This window comes from Sminthopsis crassicaudata, chromosome 3, assembly GCF_048593235.1.
Source record: "Sminthopsis crassicaudata isolate SCR6 chromosome 3, ASM4859323v1, whole genome shotgun sequence".
Classification (NCBI taxonomy): domain Eukaryota; kingdom Metazoa; phylum Chordata; class Mammalia; order Dasyuromorphia; family Dasyuridae; genus Sminthopsis; species Sminthopsis crassicaudata.
This window is the reverse complement of record NC_133619.1, coordinates 295,844,471-295,866,492: the sequence shown is the minus strand read 5'-3', so window position 1 is coordinate 295,866,492 and position 22,022 is coordinate 295,844,471.

The window sequence follows — 22,022 nt, the reverse complement described above, 5'->3', positions numbered from 1 at the left end:
TAGCTCCCTACCCCCAAACAAATTTTGGCTTCTAGAAGAGTCCTGAATTGTCACAATCAATTTCCCCTGCTTTGGAAGCTCAATAACTGTTGATTCAACTCAAATCTTTTCTTTCTCTGTATCTCCCTTTTCTCAAATCAATCATCTATCTCCAAGCAAAGGCAAACATCAGGGATCTTGTCTAATTCATCTCTGCATCTCCTTCAGCAGCTAGGTATGCCTCTTATATGTTAAGTACAATGTTTGGTAAACAATTATTGAATTACAGCTGATATTTATATATTTATATAATGAGCTACAGTTTATAAATATGTTTCACATACATAATCCCTTTTGATTTTTACTCAGACTCTATGAGTTTAATAGAAGATGGAACAGCTAGATGGTGTAGTGGACAGAACACTGAACTTGGAATCAGGAAGACTCAACTTTCTAAGTTCAAACCTGACCTCAGACACTTCCTAGCTATGTATTCCTGTAAAGTTATTTAACCCCATTTGCCTCAGTTTCCACATTTGTAAAGTGAGTTGGAGAAAGAAATATCAAACACCTCCATTAAATTTGCCACAAAAAAAAAATAAATAAATCCCAAAAGGGATCACATAAACTTAGAAATGATTAGACAATAACAACAAAAAGAACATATTGTATTATCCCCATTTTAAAGGTGTGGACTCAGAGAAGTAAAAGTAACTACTCAAAAATAAATCTAATTCTGTCTCCTGCTCTTAAGATCTGTACTCTTTCAAAAAATATCATCCTATATATTAGAACTCATGACTGCTTTGAAAGGATAATATTCCTAAGGATAAAAGCCATCAAGAATTAAGAACCGACCTTATCCAGATCTGCTAAAGTATATTCTGGGCTCTCTTTTTGTGCCAAAATGGCTCTACTTTTTGTGTTTAAGCATCTTTCATTAAAGGAAGCCATAATCTACCAATCTTTGGGGGAAAGAAAATCTTTGGTTTATGTAGAATTAGTTTATTGGGTATGAATTATGTTTTTTTTAAAGTCCTCTATGATCTATTCCTTATTATTCTAAGTTCCTTTCATAGGGCAAAATTTTCATTCCACAGTAGAAGAAAACTTAAAAATACAAACACCTTTTTGTTTTCATACATTCCAAGGCACAGATGGCTGATCAAATTCTTTGTTTAAAAGAGCACTAGGTGACCAAGATGGATGGGAGAGTCACAGAAAAAGGAAAGTGATCCTGAAAGGTAAAGAAGGCTATCTTTTCCAAAATCAAGTTTGTCTCGGACTGGCCCAGTTGCCTATAGAGGTAGGAAAGTGGTATAGCTGTATGTACTGGACCTAGAATCAGAAACACCTGAGTTCAAGTGTAAGCTCAGTTGCTTATGAGTTGAGTGAAAATGGGCAAGTCACAATCTCTGGCTTCTTCAGTCTCATGAGCAGAATGCTACCTATCTCACAAGGTTGTTTTTTTGTTTGTTTGTTTGTTTGTTTGTTTGTTTTGTTTTTGTTTTTTTTCCAGAATCAAATTAGATGATATTTATAAAGTACTTTGCAAATCTTGAAATGTTATATAAATGCAAATTATGAGTCTTTTACTCACCCCATTAATAACTTCAAGGCTCTTTCTTTTTTTTTTTTTTTTTTTAAATGTCATTTTCAGAATCTCAGTGCTGATCCCTGCCAAAGGATGGAAAGAAAGGACATAAACATTTATTAAGAACCTACTATTTGTCAAAGATAATTTTTGTTAGATAGGTATTTTTATTATTTTTATCTTCTAGTTGAAGAAACTGAGGTGGACATAGAATAAATGACTAGTCCGGCATCACATAACGAAGTGTCGGAGGCCAAGATTTGAAGTCAGGTCTTTCTGACTACAAGTCCATTGCTTTACCCATTGAACGGCCAACTATATATAAACAGAATAATCAAATTAAAATAAAATAAAACAGCATTAAGGCCTATGAAATCTCAATGGCAAAACTGGTACTAAAAAATTAAACAAAACAAAACAAACAAAAAGTTAGGTCTGTAGACCATGTATTACAAAATTATTAAAGTTAGAGATCTTGTCCTTAGGCTTCCATATCTCCCCAGAGAAGGAAGGATATATATATATATATATATATATATATATATATATATATATATATATATATATATATATATATATATATATATATATATATATATATATAAAATAAAATTGAAGTTGAAAATTATTGAATTATAAGGGAGGTTGCCAGGATATCTGTGAAACAGAAATTCATCTTGGTAGCACCTTTATAATTTTTATTGTGTGTTTATGTTTAAGGTTTTAAATTGTCATATATGTGTGTGTGTGTTTGTGTGTGTATACATATATATACATGACACTACATGTGTGACTGAGCAAATCACAACTTCCTTGGTCCTCAGTTTCCTCATCTATAAAATGAAAAAGTTGAATTACATGAATTCTGAAAGTTCTTTCAGTTTCAAATCCATGATTTTTATCATCATATAGCCATCTTAATACATTCATCTCGAAGATGTCATTCAGTCTCCTAACTACTTTATTACTATGGTCACTGCCACTAACTTCAATGAAACCTACTACTTGATTTATCACTGGTGGGATCCTGATAGTACCTCTGGATCTCTCAGTTATCAGGTTCCTCAGGTATTTTCAGCTAAAGATATTCATTCACTGAGATCAGGAGGAAATAAGCAGCAAGAGAGATATTATGTTCTTATGGACAAATGATGTTTCAGTGAAGGAACATGTACATTACTAGAACAGCAAAGTAGTCTTCTTCCCTTGAACCTCTCAAGAAAAGAGAAATGGTTGTATTGCCTCATTTGTTTGCACACTCAATTCTAGCTCATTATATCTAGCATTAGTTGTTCCAGGTCTGCTGCCAATTAGAAGAGTTTTGATCATTATTTGGCCCTAATAATAGATTTCCTTATGGCTGAAATTAGACTCATCAAAGTTTTCATGTGTTTGTTTTAGAATGAGGTAGAATATGTCTATGTGTTATCCCAGATTCCAACCACGAAGAGAATAATATCTCCACATGCATCAAGTACTCAGTTTATTGTAGTTGCCCTAAAACTCCTTACACTAGATAGGAAGAAATAACAGCTAATTTCTAAGATTCCTTCTAATTTTTCATGGTTTGAATAAGCAGTTTTCCTATTTGATTTTCATAGCAAACTTATGAAGTAAGTGCTTTTATTATCTTAATTTACATCTGAGGAAGCAAAGTCAAATAATAATAATAATAGTAATAATATTGATAACTAACATTTATATAGCACATCCTATGTGCCTCCCACTGAACTAATTATTTTACAATTATTATTTCCTTTGATACTCACAACAACCCTGTTCATCTTGAATGTTGCAGATGAGGAAACTGAGGAAAATAGAATTTAAGTGATTTGTCCTAATAGGGCAATAGATAGTAGGTATCAGAGGATGGATTTGTATTCAGGCCTTTCTTATTCCTGATTTAGTGCTTGATTTATCAAACCACCAGCTACTTCTGATAAATCAACCGTCTCTCTAAAGATGAGTTTCCTCATTTGTAAAATGGAACTGACAACAGTTTTACTACCTAACCCACAAGTCATTATGAGAAAAATATAAATTATAGACTTATATACTGTAGTTAGGAGTTATATATTGTAACTTCTTCATTTACCAGTACTTATCAAGTACCTACAATTTACAGAAACCTTTGATAGTTGCTTAGGGAGATGCAGAGTTTAATTAAAAAACATCCCATGCCCAAATGGAGTTTACAATCTAGTATTATTAAGATATCCAAGGATTGAAAACTATACATAAACACAAAGCGCATCCCAAGAATTTTCCTTTTTTTTCATCTAAGTTCATCCATGTCATTTGTAAAGACTTGATGTTTGCACTGTCAAATTTTCACCATCATTCAACTAAATGGGCACGTACCTTATTACTGAGCAGTGCCCTTTGAGAGGCTGCTAGCCATCAGGTCGTGTCTTGTGGAGAAGTTATTTTTAGCTTCCTCCTTACACCTGGCAAGTTCTGTAGCAAAAAAAAAAAAAAAAAGCCACCATCTGGAGCTGTTAATGGCATGCTGATGGATACCTAATCTCTGCACAGCTCTGCTCAGCACCTCCCCAGGGGGCAAAAATGGTGATACACATTCCATTTATGTGATTTTGCTCTTGCAGCTGCTTGATATCAAATACAATAATGTATACAATTTGGTGGCTTATTTCAGAATTCAGATATCAAAACATTCTCCTTCAGGCACTAGCAACCAGCACATCGGCAAACCATAGCAACAGATGCAACAAGAATTATTCAGACAATCCCATATTTTTATTTTTATCCCATAATGTGTGTATACATAGGGTATCCCAACACAATTAGTTCAGAAGTTTCTTATCCAAAAATACTGAAGGAGCTCTCATTGGAGAGCATAAAGAAAAGCATTTTCCAAGGAATAAATATTACATTCCTAACTGAGGGGATTTGATTGATAACCTCTTACTTACCCAGAATGTTGACTCTTACTCATGAGATAGTGAAAGAACAGCTCTTAGATTCAGGACTGTCAGATTTCAATAAAATTAATTATTTTTTTCTCTTTAGTACTTCTGCCTCTGAAAGATTTTTGTTAAGTCAGTAGATTATAAATTGAAAATCATGTTAATTGGAAAAACAGGAGAATTCATGCATCCTATTTTTTTTTACTTGTGAACTAATCCTTTGTCCAAATGAATTTCTTCATGGAGAAAAATAGGTGGTTTGATTTGTAATGGTGAGATTCAAGAGCCCTTTTCACCTTGAGTAGGGTCATGGATTATGGAGATAGAGCTGATTAATGGAAAATAAATGTCCTAGGTAAATGACAGTTCAGTGAAGGACACTCTGAAAAGGGAAGGTTCTTATCAGAGTATATTTTTAAGGACTATGTATCTCCAAATAACAGTCAGTTTTTTAGAAAAAAAAAAGTGATATTAGACTTACTCCTGGTACTCATAAAGAGAAAGGATATGGATTCCCAATCATTAAAGAAACTAAGTTTCAAGTTTCTTCAAGAGATTGAGAGAATCCAGATTATATTAACTCATGATATCAAGCTTTTATGATAGATAAATAGCTCTTTGATGTCAGGAGCTGGTTTATTTTCCTTTGCTTACCTGGTCCCAAACTCAGTGCCTGGACCATAATAGGTGTTTAGTAAATACATGTTTATTGATTGGGATTGATAGAAATTATGATAGGAAAGGAAACCTAAATCAGAGCACTTTGTCAGGCCTAGATCAAGGTTATACCTTGAGCTCAAATAACAGATAGAATTTATATAGAACTTTAAGATTTGTAAAATGGTTTACAAAAACTACACATTTGGTTCTTACAAACGTGAGGCAGATGCTGCAATTATTTCTATTTTACAAATGAGAATACTGATACACAGAAAAGTTAATGACTTGTGTGAAATCGCATAGCTACAAAGAGTCAGAGGAAATATTTGAACTCAGATCTTCATAACTCCAAGTCCAGCTTGTTGTGCCATTTACTTTCATCAAATTATTTGCACAATTGAGCTTTACATATCATTTCCTCTCAAGTTCTAAAATATTTGTAAGGGGTACAGTGTCTATTACAAATTATTCTAAACTGAATTCACTGATTTTATCATCTGGTACACATATATCTATAGTACTTCCACAAGAAATGTAACTTACAGACTTCTGGAGAAGATGGTAGAGAGGACAAACACATCTACTTAGGCTTCACATTTTCTCTCAGAATAATTTATTTCATGACAAGCCTTGCAATTAGTGCTTGACTGAAAAAAAAAACCCACAAATAATTACCAAGAGAAGATATCCTCGAAATTCAACAGAAAAGGTCTGTTTTTGCTCATGGGTGGGGACGGTTTTAGATCGGGCACAAACTGAAGGCAGGCAGTAGCAGCACAGCAGGCAGAGTAAGGCAGGGACCTCACAGCTGAGCAGACTAGAGGGAGGTGAGGTGTGATCTCAGCTGTTTCTGTGGAAAAAGCTTTAACACAGTATTGTCTACTTTGCCCTGGCAGCAAGCCAGCAGAAGAGCAGAGAAGCTAACAACAAAGGTGGTGAAGACTATAACCCTAAAAATCTAGTGTCTCTGGGGACCTGACCACACCCACCCAGAGTGACTCAGGCTCTCAGAGTCTCAAAGCACAGATATAGAGCAGCCATTGCTGTCCTGCTAGTGCCTTGATGCTGCCCTCTGCAGTCTGTAGAGGAAGCTCTGTAATGCCATCCAGCTCCGCCCCCCCCCAAAAAAAGGAAACCATTTGTTTTTCTTGTTAGTTTGTTTTCTTTGACTTTGAATCCCCAAAGGGGGATATCATCTGGTCCTCAACACACAAGACTCTCTTAGAAGAAATTAAAAAGGCTCTCACAAGAGAGCTAGAAGAAAAATGGGAAAAGGAAAGGGAAACTTGACAAGAGAGTATGGATAAGTCATCCCATTCATTTAAAGAAAGACTGGATAAAAAAATCAAATACTTGTAAAACAGAATTAGTGAGTTAGAAAAAAGAAAATAGCTCTCTAAAAAATAAAATTGGAGAAATGGAAAAAAATTTCCATGGAATAAAACAACTCAGTTAAAAATTTAATTAGACAATTAGAAAAATATATAAAAAATTGAGTGAAGAAAATACTTCATTGAAAATCAGAATCAAACAAATGGAATTGAATGACTTGAGGAGACACCAAGAATGAATCAAGCAAAACCAAAAAAATGGGGGAAAAATGTCTAATACCTTCTTAGGAAAACAACAGATCTGGAAAATAGATCAAAGAGAGACAATATGAGAATTATTGGACTCCTTGAAAAATATGGTGAAAAAAAGAGTTTGGACACTATTTTCCAGGAAATTATAAAAAAAAAAAAAAAAAAAAAAAAAAAAAAAAAAAAAAAAAACCTGTGCAGATGTTATAGAAACAGAGGGTGAAATAGAAATTGAAAGAATTCATCAATCACCTACTGAATGGGACTCTAAAATCATAACACCAAGAAATATAGTGGCCAAATTCCAGAACCATCAGATGAAGGGAAAAAATACTGCATGCTGCTAAAAAAAATCAATTCAAATATGGAGGAGCCACAATAAGAATTACCCATTATCTAGCAGCATCCACATTAAAGTATCAAAGGGCCTAGAATATGATATTTTGAAAGACTTAGGAGTATGCAGCCAAAATAACTTAGCCAGCAAAAAATGAGCATCTTTTTCTTTCAGGGAAAAAGATGGACATTCAACAAAATAAGTGAATTTCATCTATTTTTGATGAAAAAACTGGATCTAAACAAAAAGTTTGATCAAGAGAAACCTAAAAAGGTGAAAAGAATCTTGGGAACTATATTTTGCAATAAAGATATATAAAGAACACATGTATGCATTGTTCTAGAAACTAGAGATGGAAAGGAAATTGTACCCAGTAAAGTGGGGGTACTACATCTCACAAAGAGGCAAAGGAAACCTATTATATCTCAGAGAAAGAATGGAGGGGGATGAACATATTGTGTACCATACTGCCATCAGAATTGGCTTAAAGAGAAAAATATTAGAAATATTTGATTTATGGTGAAACTTCTCTCACCTCATTGAAAAGTGGGAGGGGAAAAGTGAAAAAAGGAGTAAGCTACAGAGAAGGGAATACACAAACTGTGAGGAAAAGGGATAAGATAGGGGAAGGAACTCTAAGGTGGGGGGAAGGATATTAAAAAAGGAGGGTTAGAAGCAAGTGGTGTTCACAAGTTTAATACTGGGGAGTGGGGTAAGCAGGAAGGAAAGGAGAAAAGCATAAGCAGGAGTTAACAAGATGGCAATTAATATAGAATTGGTAATTTTAACCATAAATAGGAATGGAGTAAACTCCCCCATAAAGCAGACTGGATTAAAAGCCAGAATCCTACAATTTGTTCTTTGCAGGAAACACACCTAAAGCAGGGTGATACTTACAGAGTAAAGGTAAAAGGTTTAAGCAGAATCTACTATGCTTCAGGCAAAGCCAAAAAAGCAGGGGTAACCATCCTGATCTCAGATAAAGCAAAAGCAAAAAATTATCTAATTAAAAGAGATAAGGAAGGGCACTATATCTTGTTAAAGGGTAGCATAGATAATGAAGCAATATCAATATTAAACATATATGCACCAAGTGGTGTAACATTTAAATTCTTAAAAAAGAAATTAAGGGAGCTGCAAGAAGAAATTGATAGCAAAATTACTGTTTGGTTCTGCATATATTAATTTTATCTAGGATATACTATAACATATATAACATGTATAAGACTGCTTGCCATGTAGGGGAGGGGGTAGAGGGAGGGAAGGGAAAAGTCAGAACAGATGTGAGTGCAAGGGATAATGTTGTAAAAAATTACTCAGGCATATGTTCTGTCAATAAAAAGTTATAATAAAAATAAAATAAAATAGAAAAAAAGATATGTAATCTAGAGAACTCCTCATTAGCATTCTGCCCATCATCATCCCTTTCAATGTCAGATCATCTACCAAGAAATAGTGAAATTTTAAATCTAAAACTACATCCCTATCCCAACAGTATCTTCAAATGGTTTTTAAAGCCTCATTTCCCCTGCCAGTTCTCTTCCAGAAAGCATATTGTTTCCCATTATCATCCCTTAGATGCTTCTTTATTTTTCTTTTTTATTTTATGCTTTAGATTATTAAGCCCATTGAGAGAATCTGGTATATTTCCTGAATATCCATTGAGTCTCACCGAATCACAGAATGTTAGAGTTGTATTAGATCTTAGAGATTAATTAGTTTAATACTTTTATTTGACCAATTGAGAAACTAAGTCCCAGAGAAGCTAACAAAATACTCCCACAGTTAAAAATGAAGAGAATCATTTCCAAATTATTGTATCTGAGAGATATAAAGGGCCAGGTTAAAAACAATAATAAAACTACAATGATATGTGAGAATGGATACACAAGACTTTTGTCAACATTTCAAATTATAAAAGTTATATCTCCTTCTGAACTCTTCTATCCCTTAGAGATTGTATTAATTTAGTTTTGTTATGTATCTTTAAAAAGCACACATATTTTTGATGATTTTAGATTGTTTCAGACATGTGACTTTTTCAACTTGGGGAACACCCTATGAAAAACCTCCCATTATTGAAGAAACTAGCAACTAGAATTAAACTTAATTGTTTTGCCTTATGTAATTAAAGTAATAGCTATATAGTACGCCCTTATTTATAATTTTATAATTTATAATTCTATATGTAAATTTATATATATATATATATATATATATATATAAATTTATAATTTACAATCCATTTTCCTTACTACAATCCTATGAGGTAAGTTGTGTTATAACTATTTTTAAAAAAGGAACTAAGGTCCATAGAGTCATTTTTTCAGTTGTGTCTGACTCTTTATGACCCCATTGGCAATGATACTTTGCCATTTCCTTATCCAGCTCATTTTACAGAGGTATGATAGTATATACTTAATGTACTTTGAAAGAATCCTTTATTCCTTTTCCTCTGATTGGATTGATGATCCTAGAATTTCCATTTTAAGAAGATTTTCTGGGTCATCCATGTCTTCATTTCTCTCCAGGATGCATTTCTGATTCTATGGCATTTCTCTATTATGTCCCCTCACCAGTTATCTTTATTTCTTGCCTTCCCTACTTCCTGCTTTTCATTTTTCTTTTAGGCTTTATCTTCACTCATTAAAATACAAGCTTCTCCAAAGAAGAGATTATTCATCTTTCTGTCTTTATTTGTAATCCCCAGAGCTTGCATAGTGCCAGGCAAATAACAAGGAATTAATAATTGCTTGTTGACTGACTTTTGACTGGCATTCAATACCTTCTGAGTGACTAATAAAAAGATTCACCAGACTTTGGGCTAAATTTTGTAAGGACATGTTTTTCTTTTTATTAGAAATCATTTAATTATCTCTTGGAAAATGATGTATTTCAAGTTTGTGCACAATTTAATTACTTTCATATTTTGATATTTGTCTTGAATTTGAGAATTTTAAAATGTCAATTTTTAGTTGAGCTAAAAAGAATTCAGGTAAAATTTCATAATATGCAACTCTTTTAAAATAATTTTCTATCTCCAAGTACATAAGAAATTTGTCAAACTTAATTGCATGAGGAAATTTCACTGACACAAATGGGAGACCCAATGTGTAAAATTTCAATAAATCAAATACATGTAGTAGTCTTTAGTAGGGAGAAATTATTTTCTGACATTCTCTTTTTAAAATATGTTATAATTGGTAGAGGTTAATAATGACACTGATCCTCCATTAGGAATACATTCATATCTATTTTTCTTCCTAGTGGGGTGATTTAACTTTCTATTGATTTATCCCATCTCCTTTTATTGTATATACCTTATAACTTCAACATATTCATTACCCAGAAAGCTAGCAGAGGTCAGGAGTGTAGTATTCTGTTAGGTCTAGACTTAGAAATTAATGACATAATCTCTATCCTTCCTTGTTTTAGTTCTCTGAAGTCTTTTTAAAAGAAAATAACATCTCCTATTTGCAGTTTGGGTGAGTTGATGGTGCTATAAGGACTGGTATATACTGCATTCAAATAGGTCAGTAAGCAGCCTTTTATAATACATGTCAGGAATATATTTTATCCAGGGACACAGTTTATCTGCCTTCAAAATCCATTTTCAAGGGAAGCCTACAGGCTAAATCACAGCATCATCCCACTTATAAAGAGAAAATACCTTCAGCAGCCTCCCTCCTAATGGAATGCAAAGCACATGCAAGCCTGCAGCTTAGCATTTCCCCACATTTCCAGGATCTGCCTAAGGAAAAGAAATGTGAGATTTCCCTTCTGCTCAGTTGCTAGATTTATACTCTAACTCAAGACAGCATTAATGAAATCTCAGGTTTAAAAAATTATATACAAAACAAAACAAGGAGCATTTTATTTAGATTTATTTTTTTAAAAAAAGAAAGGAAGAGCTATTAGATAATAAGATAGCTTGAAAATATTCAGAAAAATTCCAGAAAAACTATTTTAATATAATTTTCTATCTCCAAGTACAGATAAGAAATTTGTCAAACTTAATTTCATGAGGAAATTTCTGATTCTGTGGCATTTCTCTACTATGTCCCCTCACCAATTGTCTTTATTTCTTGCCTTCCCTACTTCCTGCTTTTCATTTTTTTTTTTAGGTTTTATCTTCCCTCAATAAAACACAAGCTATCATTTATATAATTATTGTCAGCAGAATCCATATGCAAAAAGTATTTCCATGTAAGGAAAGGAATGTCTAATAGAATTATAAACAATAATTTTAATAATTAAAAAAAATTTTAAATTGAGTAACAATTACTCTGATTATAGAGCAGCAACAGGATTTAGTCACTTATTTCATTACCCTTATATTTTCTGTACACAGTCATAACATGTTAGGGTAAGTAAGGACCAGAAGGATCACAAAGTAAATTTTAGGCAGGAGGGAGGGAGGGAGGGAGGGAGAGAGGAAGGAAGGAAGGAGGAAAGGAAGGAAGGAAGGAAGAAAGGAAGGAAGGAAGGAAGGAAGGAAGGAAGGAAGGAAGGAAGGAAGGAAGGAAGGAAGGAAGGAAGGAAGGAAGGAAGGAAGGAAGGAAGGAAGGAGGAAAGGAAGGAAGGAAGGAAGAAAATGATTTGCCATAATATATAGCAGTACTTTGCCTACTCGACATCTACTAGTGCTCCTTCCCTATGTGCTTGTCTGTCAGAGGTGTGTCTCCAGTATTATCATTCTTTTTCATTCAATAATTTGGGGATGAAACAAGACACTTATTAAATATGTATATATTTTGTCCTAACTTTGCCTCACCTCATTTAATTTCTCTCTATCTAGATATGGTAAGCCCCAACCAAGTTCCAGAGGCTAAAAATTTGCATGGCTGGGACTTTTTATGACCCTACATGACTAAAAAGTTGAAGCAGGAAAGTCAAGGTCACCTATGGGCAGCTTTTCTTTCTCTACTTAAAAATTCCCCTTGTTTCTATAATACCTGCAACATAGGTATGATTCTATCATATCACCCTCTATGAAATAATCAAATAGTTTTTCCTAGCACTTCTTCCCAACCAGAGAACTGAATCTATATTGCCCATGCTAAAGGAAAAAAAAATAAATGTAGGGGTGCATTTCTATGTCCTGCACCAGCAAAGATACATCACCAAGGTTATACTGCTTGTTTCTAAACTTAATTATTAAAAAGATCTAAAGCTCAGGCTTTTCTTTCAAAAGATAATTTTTTTTCAAGATGCACTTTGGGATAGCTCCCATGGAGAAAAAATTCCAAGAAACATCTTGTTAGACATTGCATGTCCAAAATAAACTAACACCTCCTAAAATATGTTCCATAATAAAATGACATAAGAATATGTCTTTCTTTCTGACCCCAAGAAAAGAGACCTGTGAATTGTCATTGCTATGGCATAAATTAGATTAGATATAATGAATTTAATCTGACAGGTCATGAGAGCAAAACAAAAGAAAACAACAATTCTTGAACTAGGCAGAAATGTTCTAGCCCTATAACTTTCTATGGCTATTTTTGAGAGCAAGATTGCCAACGGAGAAGAATGACATTCTTTATAGGCTGTGAAATATTTTACAATTGTCTACAACCTTGAGGGTATCTGAGGTAGATGTGATGTATTCTTGAGCAATAATTGGCCTTCAGGCTAAAGACTGGCAGGTGAAAATGGACAACATGCTCAGACCTTGACCTCCAGACAGAGCCCATCCAAGGACAATGACAGTGTCTACCCTTTTCGAAGATAACATTAGATTTGCCTTTGAAAACTGAGCATTGATTTGTTGGTGCTGTGAAAAGAAAACCAAAAGGCCAATCACCCGTCATTCATGACAATAACCTGTTTAATAAAGGATACCTGATTCAAAATACTTACTATTTTTCCAACTTTATCTCAGGTTAATGATTAACAAATAGAATTGCTGCTTTGTAGATGACAAAAATGAAACATTTTTGATATCAAGGGCAAAAGGAAAGAAAGACATCAACTAGGGAGGAGGTTCAGAATAGCTGCCCTTTCTTTTATTCTTTTGATTAACATCAGTAGTCCCTTTTTTATTTATTCCTCACTTAGGGTAGTTGTATATAATTAACCTAAATTTTTGGAATGGAAATAGATTTGCATTTTTTATGACTGTGATTATTAATGGTGACATTGGATTTCTGAACTGTGATTACATTGCTGTTATTTTTGATGATGCATATAAAAATGAGAGTTCTATGAGATGTCTTTCCCCCAACATTTGGGAAAGGAAAACTATTTTGAGATGAATTCCTTCTATGGAAAATAACAAATTATACCTTGGGAAGTGTTATACATTGACTTCAGATTCCACTAGTGTTGGGACCCTGGATCTCTTAAAATCAGCCAGAATCAGGATAATTAAAAGTCTTTATTCTTGGTCTTTTGTGGTTGTGGTCAGGGGATTAGATCTAGCAATCTCCACATCTCCTTTCTCTCTCTCCACCACCAGGAGAATGAATCTATCTCCTCTCCCTACTCCACCCACTCATGTCACTTCCCCTTCTTTGTCCACACCCACCGATCCAGCAAGCACAGAATAGTTGGGCTTGGTCATCCTTCAAACATGTTAATAGAGAATTGTCCAATTAGCTATTAGTCTCACGTGCTCCATTATCCAAGTGCATTTGCTCAGTCCTAGGGTAGAACTAGGGTAAAAACAATGACTCAGGACAAGTGAGAATTACCAAAAGTATGCGTGGATTATTTGTATGTGGTTAGTGGGGAGAGGGTTAGAATGGGTGACATATAATAGGAGTTACATAAAGAATTTAGAACATACATTATTAGTTCTATTAGGTAGCCAGCTCATTTTATAAAGACATAAACATTGAAATTATTTTTTCACATTGTGGAACATTATATAGTAGTGTTTGAGTAATACTGAATACACACATACAGGTATAGGTATATAGGATATGAATGTGTGTGTGTGTGTGTGTGTGTGTGTGCCTGTCTTTGTGCCTTTGACATCAAAAGGAATCATTTTTTTAAAAATTTACAATACAGTAATTCTATTTGTTGATCATTAACCTCAGAGACAAAGTTTGGGAAATCAGTAAGTACTTTGAGTCCCTTTAATAAAATAGATTATTGAAGATGGCAGAGAAGGCACATGCGACTTTCTGAGCTCTTTCATACCCTCACTAACAATTATTAAATTCAGCCTTAAAAATAACCTTTGACTGGTAAAATTCACAAAGATTGGAAGTGCAACAACTTACCAGCTGAAGATAATCTGGAAGATTTCCAGAAAAGGTTTGTCTTGAGCAGCAGGAACAGACCAGTACAAACAGGGATAGAATGAGAGGCTAGCATATTGAGCAGAACAGGTTGGGGTGGCCTCCTTGGTTAGAAAATTTGCAGAAAGTCTGCCATAGGCTGACTGCTCTGCTTTGCTTACAAAGCAGTAGACCAGCAGGGAAATTAAAGCCAAAGGTAGAGGGTACTCTAAAAAAATGCCAGAACCTCTGACAAAGGTCTCATTTCCAAAATATATAGAGAACTGACCTTAATTTATAGGAAACCAAACCATTCTCCAATTGATAAATGGTCAAGGGATATGAACAGACAATTATCAGATGATGAAATTGAAACTATTTCCACTCATATGAAAGAGTGTTCCAAATCACTATTGATCAGAGAAATGCAAATTAAGACAACTCTGAGATACCACTACACACCTGTCAGATTGGCTAAGATGATAGGAACAAATAATAACGAATGTTGGAGGAGATGTGGGAAAACTGGGACACTGATACATTGTTGGTGGAGTTGTGAAAGAATCCAACCATTCTGGAGAGCAATCTGGAATTATGCCCAAAAAGTTATCAAACTGTGCATACCCTTTGACCCAGCACTGCTGTTATTGGGATTACATCCCAAAGAAATACTAAAGAGCAGAAAGGGACCTGTATGTGCCAAAATGTTTGTGGCAGCTCTTTTTGTTGTAGCTAGAAACTGGAAGTTGAATGGATGTCCATCAATTGGAGAATGGTTGGGTAAATTATGGTATAAGAAGGTTATGGAATATTATTGCTCTGTAAGAAATGACCAGCAGGAGGAATACAGAGAGGCTTGGAGAGACTTACATCAACTGATGCTGAGTGAAAAGAACAGAACCAGAAGATTGCTGTACACTTCAATGCTGTATGAAGATGTATTCTGATGGAAGTGGATATCTTCAACATAAAGAAGATCCAACTCACTTCCAGTTGATCAATAATGGACAGAAATAACTACACCCAGAGAAGGAACACTGGGAAGTGAATGTAAATTGTTAGCACTACTGTCTATCTACCCAGGTTACTTATACCTTCAGAAGCTAATACTTAATGTGCAACAAGAAAATGGTATTTACACACATATATTGTATCTAGGTTATATTGTAACACATGTAAAATGTATGGGATTACCTGTCATCGGGGGGAGGGAGTGGAGGGAGGGAGAGGATAATTTGGAAAAATGAATAATAAAAAAAAAAAAGAATAGGTTAGATTTGGAAAGATATTTGGAGATGAATATTCAAGGCCCTTCACTTAGGGTTAAATCAGACTAACATAGGAAAGACCAAATAATGATTATTTCACTTATAATACATTATTAATATTATATTATAATAATATTTTACATATAGCTCATACTTATATATTACATTAAAACACTATTTTAATCCTAATATATAATGTATTATAATGTAATATTACATATTATAAATGTATGTATATGTTTATGTATTATATATAAATCTCCTTTAAATTCCAAAAAAAAAAAAAAAAAAAAATGCCAGAACCTAACAAGATCTGGCTATACCCACCCAAAACTGGAAGTGACTCAGCATAGACTACAGCACAGCTGTGCAGCTGCATTCTGCATCACAGGTGGGGCAGTCACAAATCTGCTTGGCTTGGGGGCACAGGCTGGGGCAGCCTCTGCTCTGCACAGTGGGGGTTTCAGCCTGGGACAATACAACTTCTGCAGCTTGATAGTGCTTCCTGGGCAAAGCCAATTCTGGTGCCATGCTGGACTATTCGCTGGGTAACTGCTAATACCCACAGCCCCACAGCAGGCTTTGGTTTGGGGTAGTGACATTTTCACTGCTCCACCTCTATTGCCAGGGTAGTACTAATCCACACAGCAGGGTTCTTAGCTGATCACTTCTATTGCTCAGTTGTGATACCCAGACCTGAGTCACTTCGGGTGGGGAACCTTTTCCCAGAACACACCTGCACCTCACTGCTCTTTGAAGTATTTTGGCAGAACAAAGAGAGTCCTTACACCTATCTCTGCTTTGCAGAGGAAGCTTGGAACCTCATTGCCCTGAAGGCAGATCTTACAGGCTTTTAAAAAAATGAGTAAAAATAAATAAATAAATAAAAAGGATAGTCAATTGCTTTTATAAAGAAAAAGAGCAGGTTTTCAACCCCTAGGAGACTAATAGCAGACAGTCTCTAGATAATACCCCAAAGGGGGTTCTATCCAATTACACAAGTCTCTCCTAGAAGAGACTATTAAAAATCTTAAAAGAGAGCTAGAAGAAAAATGGGGAAAGGAAAGAGAAACTATGAAAGAGAGTAACAACTTCCTGAAATGTGAATTGGAAAAGGTAAAGAACTACCAGGAAAGTAGGATTTGTGAAATGGAAAAAGAAAATAACTCAGTTAAAAAAAAAAAAAAAAAGAAAAGAAAAGAAAAAAAAAAAGAAAGAAAAAGAAAAATAATGAAATTGAAAAAGATTCCATAGAGCAAAACAACACATTTAAAAACTCAATTGGATATATACAAAAAGAAGTTAAAAAAAAAAACTAATGAAGAAAATAACTCATTAAAATTCAGAACTGAATAAATCGAAATGAATGATTCACTGAGACATTGAGTCAATCAAGCAAAACCAAAAAAATGAAAATCTGGAGGAAAAATGTCAACTATTTACTTGCCAAAATGGCAGACCTAAAAAATAGATCTAAGAGAGATAATCTGAGGATTATTGGACTTCTCAAAAATTGTGATGAAAAAAAGAGCCCAGATACTATTTTACAAGAAATCATCAAAGAGAACTACCCAGATATAATAGAATCAGAAGGTTTAATAAGCATGAAAAGAATTTATCGAACATCTTTAGAAAAACACCCTAAAGTAAAAACTCAAAGAACTATTGTGGCCTAATTTCAGAACTATCAAACTAAGGAAAAATATTACAAGTAGCCAGAAAAAAATGATTCAAATATTAAGGTGGCACAATAAGGATCACTCAAAATCTGGCTGTCTCCACAATAAAGGATTGGAGGGCCTGGAATTTGAGATTCCAAAAAGTAAAAAAAGTTGGAAGGCAGCCAAGAATAAACTACCTAGCTAAGCTGAGCATTTTCTTCCATGGAAGAAGGTGGATAGTTAATGAAGCAGATAAATTCCAATTGTTTCTGTGGAAAAAACCAAAACAAAAACCAAAACAAAAACAACAAATTTGAATAAAAAATTTGATCTCCAACCATAGGACTCAAGAGAAGCAGAAAAAGGTAAAAAGAACTCTTGAAACCAGTATTTCTGCTGTGAATATACATAAAGAATACATGTATAATTTGATTTTACTGATATAATATAAAAAAGGGAAGTAGAAATGGAAAGGGGATAGTATCAGAAAAAGGGAAAAAAGGAGATAAAAAGAGGGAAACTATATCCCACAAAGAGCCAAAGGAAACCTATCTCATCTCAGGGAATTTAGAAAGGGGGAAGAACATTGTATGAATCTTACTCTCATCAGAGTTGGCTCAAAGAGAAAATCATTGACATATTTGTTTTACATAGGAACTTCTCTCACCCCATTAAAAAGTGGGAGAGGAAAAAAGAAAAGGAAAAGAGTAATAAGTAAGGGTAGGGTAAAAGAAAGGGTAAGAGACTGAAAGGGGGAGGCAGGGATCCTAAAGAGGGAGAGCTGCATGATGCAAGTGGTACCCATAAATTCAGTATTGGGGAAGGGGGGAAGAGGAGGCAAGTGAAAGAAAAGCATAATCTAGGGATAATATGATGGCAGGAAATACAGAATTAGTAATTTTAACCGTATACGTGAATGGGATGAATTCTCCCATAAAGCAGAGCCTGATAGCAGACTGGATCAAAAGTCAGAACCCTACAATATGTTGTTTACAGGAAACATATTTAAAGCAGGGAGATATATACAGAGTAAAGGTAAAAGGCTGGAGCAGAATCTATTATGCTATTATGGAGCAGATCAAGCAAAAGCAAAAATTGATCTAATTAAAAAAGATAAGGAAGGAAACTATATTTTGCTAAAGGCTAGCATAGACAATGAAACTATATCTATATTAAACATATATACACCAAGTGGTATAACATCTTATTTCCTAAAGGAGAAGTTAAAAGAGTTGCAAAAGAAATAGACATCAAAACTATAATAGTGGGAGATCTCAACTTTGTACTCTCAGAATTAGATAAATCAAACCACAAAACAAACAAGAAAGAAATTAAAGAGGTAAATAGAATATTAGAAAAATTAGGTATTATAGATCTTTGGAGAAAACTGAATGGTGAAATAAAGAAGTATATTTTCTTCTCAGCATTTTATTGAACCTATAAAAAAAAAAGTGACCATGTATTAGGGCATAAAGATCTCAAAATTAAATATAGGAAGGCAGAAATAGTAAATGCTTTCTTTTCACATAGTAATGCAATAAAAACTACATTCAACAAAAAGTTAGGGGTAAATAGACCAAAAAGTAATTGGAAACTAAATAATCTCATCTTAAAGAATAATTGGGTGAAACAGCAAATTATGGCCACAATTAATAATTTCACTCCAGATAATGACAATAATAAGATAATATAGCAAAATTTGTGGGATGCAGCTAAAGCAGTAATAAGGGGAAATTTTATATCTTTAGAGGCTTACTTGAATAAAATAGAGGGAAAAAAAAAGATCAATGAATTGGGCTTGCAACTTAAAAAGCTAGAAAAAGACCAAATTAAAAAACTCCAATCAAATACTAAACTTGAAATTCTAACATTAAAAGAAGACAATAATAATATTGAAAGTTTAAAAAAAACTATTGGATTAATAAATAAAACTGAGTTGATTTTATGAAAAAAACAACAATAAAACATATAAAACTTTAGTCAATCTAATTAGAAAAAGGAAAGAGGAAAATGAAATTGTTAATTTCAAATGAAAACAAAAAAGGGGGAACTTTCCACCAATGAAGAGGAAATTAGAGCAATAATAACAAGTTACTTTGCCCAACTTTATGCCAATAAATTTGATAACTTAAGTGAAATGGATTACTGCTTCTGGAACTCTATCTTCCCAGAAATCATTCAGAGTCAGGATTACTAGACGTCTTTATTCTTGATCTTTTACAGTCACCCTCCAAGGCCAGGTCATGAGTGTGAGAGAGTGAGTTCCTTGAGCCAAGTTTCTCCTCCTCCTCCTCCTCCTCCCACACAAGTCATTTCCCCCTCTTTGTCCCACCAATCAAGTCAGCACAGAACAGCTGGGGAGGGTCAACCTTCAAACAAGCTAATAGGGAATTGTCCAATTGGCAATTAGTCTCCCGTGCTTTATTATCCAAGTGCATTGCTCAGTTCTAGCCCTTTACATCTCCCGCTTTCTTTTGTTTTAGACCACAGGTGATCACACCATCCCTGACTTTTCAGGGAAGTGAGAACCCCAAAAAGGAGGTGATCACACCCCCCCTGACTTCTCAGAAGGGGAGATGAAAGCACTAAAAAGGAGATAATCACGCCCTCCCTGACATCTCAGGAAGAGAGATGAAAAGCACCAAAGAGAAGTGGGGATCTGCTAGCAGGTTTCTGGGTTGAAGGGCCTTATTAGAGACAAGTATGCACAAACCCATCAACATGGGAGGTATTACACAAGCACATAGCAATAACGCAGAGGTTATTAGTGATGACTCTCCCCAAAGTCAGTGCAAACTTGATGTGGTGTAACAAACAGGAATTGTACATGCAAGTAGTGATATAACAAACAATATAAATCAACATGGTATTGTAAGAGATTTCCAGAAGTCCTAGAAGGAGGGTATGTAAACATCAGTCTCATATACACACCTTCTTCAGCAACCAAGAGATAGTCCAAAACCAATCTATTGTCCATTGCTTCACATGTAAGGGAATCCAATGATCCCCACAAGTTTTTGAAGTTCCACAACAGCCTTATGATGCCTCAGAGAATCCAATGATTCCTGAGGATTTTCAAGTCCAACAGTTTTTGATGTCCATGGGTCAAACGCCATAACTGCAGGTTCTTTCAGTGGTGGGCACAGTCAGCAATGGAACCACCCAATGTTTCTTGGGTCTTCTCCTTTGTTTCAAGGGTCTGCTCTGTCTCTCTCCAATGTACAAGGCGAATACAGCTCGTTGGCACCCATCTGATTCCTTCTCCATCTGTGGAGATACAAGCAAACCCTCTCCCCCAAGCAGTTAACCTATCTGGTTCCTTCCATTCACCACTTTCTGGGTCTCTCCACATCACCTGGCAATTATCTAAAGACAGTGGAGCTGCTCTCACTGGACACTGCCCTTCCAGTGGGTTATAAAACCTGTCTGCTGGAGCCAGTGCATCTTTGTCAAAAAGTAAAAGTTAATGGTATAGAGAACTAAATTTAGAAGTTCTCTAGGGTGACCCATGGCTCCCCCTTTCTTTTGTTTTTGGAGGAGAGTCTTTATATCTCTGCTTCTTCTCTCTACTATTGCCTGCCCTTGAGGATTAAAAGGTATGCCCATGGTATGTAAAATCTTATACTGTGCACAAAAGTGTGTAAAATGTTTAGACATATGTTTTTATTGCTTGTGGCACACCTATAATTGCAAATGCTTGTATAAGGAATTCAGTGACCACTCGGGCTGTCTCTTTTGCTGCTGGCATTGCAAATGCAAATCCTGAAAAGGTGTCTAGACAACATGGATAAAAGATAGACGACCAAAAGATTTATAATGGGTCACATCCATTTGCCACAAACTTCCCTGGAGGGAGTGTAGGAGCATGGAAAGGAAGGCAAGCTGTATAGGCTTTTACTATGCTTCTAGCTTCTTCTCTTGTTATTCCATATTGCAAACATAAAGCTCGGGCAGCCTGATGATATTTAGAATGAGATTCTTGTGCTTCTTGAAATAAAGGAGTACTGGCCAACATGGTTAGAAGGCTATCTGCCTTTGAAGTACCATCAAAAATAGGACCTGGAAGTCCACTATGGGAGTGGACATGCAAAATGTAAATCTTACGTGGATACTTTCTCACTTGCTCTTGAAGTTCCTTAAAGAGCTGATATATATTGGAGGCTACAAATTTTATTTGGGCTGTGGCAATTCTTTGTACCACACTTACTGAACAGGCTGAATCAGATGTTATATTTATGTCTCCTGGATAATAAGCAAGAGTTAGAATGATTGCATACAATTCATTCTGCTGTGTAGACTGAAAAGGTGTTCTGATTACTCTCTTTATAGTTAAGTCACAAGAATATACAGCGCAGATATTATGTTTGGATGCATCTGTAAAGATAGTTGGTCCTTTAAGAGGAACTTTAGAAACCTTTTTGTTCAAGAATCCATTGCCAATTATATAACAGTCTGGTTATCTTTAATGGAGATGTCTGTGTAAAATTTGGAGCCATGGTTAATAAAATTTGCCACTCTGGGATGGTTTCAGAGCATGCATTAACTTCTGCATTAGTATAAAAGGTGTATATCTTGTCAGGATCCCAGATAATTGTACTGCTTGTTTAATGGCCTTTAATAAAATTCTAGCCACAAGCACTGGGTAAGGAATAAGGCTTTGTTCTGGTTGTGCTGGGAGGTTCACCCACACTATCACACTGTCTCCTTGATGAAGCACTGCTGTGGGTGCCCCTTGTGTAGCAAAAACTAATATTTCCAACGGTTTTTGAGTGACTCTTTCAACCACA